Genomic DNA, 1,074 nt, shown 5'->3' with positions numbered 1-1,074 from the left:
ACCTTTATGGACAGAAATTTCTTCTCCGAACTGATCATGCAGCGTTAAGATGGCTCCTCAACTTCAAGGATCTTGAAGGACAGATGGCCCGATGGTTGGAGCGTTTACAAATGTACGACTTCGAGATCGTGCACCGCAAAGGAACAACTCATAGTAATGCTGATGCTCTCTCACGTCGACCATGTTTACCAGGATGCAAATACTGCTGTCGTCACGAGGAGAAGATACAATCGGAAGACATAAGAGCAACAACAATATCAGCGGATGACGGTTGGACACCGACGGATCTTGCTGATGCACAGTTTGCGGATGAGGACCTACAACATCTAATCACATGGAAGAAGGAGGGCAAGCGACCGGACTGGCAAAGCATCTCAGAATATAGTGCCGTGTTAAAGGGTTATTGGGCTCAGTGAGACTCTTTGTATTTGGAAGGGGATTTGCTGAAACGAAAATGGGAATCAGCTGATGGATCAAAACACCGCATGCAAGTTGTAATACCAAGAAATAGAACGACCGAAATCCTTGATGAAATGCATGGCGGCCCTTCTGGGGGACATTTAGGAGTGAACAAGACCCTTGACAAAATACGAGAAGGATTTTACTGGCTTCACGTTAGAGAAGATGTAGAGAGCTGGTGTCGAAAATGTAACACATGCGCTTCAGTCAAAGGACCCAAAAGAAGGCTAAAAGCAATGCAAATCTACAATGTTGGTGTCCCCTTTGAACGGATTGCTATAGATATTGCTGGACCCTTTCCGGTATCAGATTATGGAAACCGTTACATTCTGGTTGTAGCGGACTATTTCAGCAAATGGCCTGAGGTGTTTCCAATACCCAACCAAGAAGCATGTACCGTCGCTGAGGAAATTGTACTCAATTGGATTAGTCGATATGGTGTCCCATTGGAACTCCACTCAGATCAAGGTCGAAATTTTGAGTCACAACTGTTTGGTGAAATGTGCAAGCTGCTAGGTATAAACAAAACTCGAACGACACCTCTTCACCCACAGTCTGACGGTATGGTGGAACGATTCAACCAAACCCTGATTGAACATCTGGCTAAAGTAGTCG

The sequence above is a fragment of the Helobdella robusta genome, assembly GCF_000326865.2.
Source record: "Helobdella robusta unplaced genomic scaffold HELROscaffold_66, whole genome shotgun sequence".
Taxonomy (NCBI): Eukaryota; Metazoa; Annelida; class Clitellata; order Rhynchobdellida; family Glossiphoniidae; genus Helobdella; species Helobdella robusta.
Note: the sequence above shows the minus strand (reverse complement) of the source record.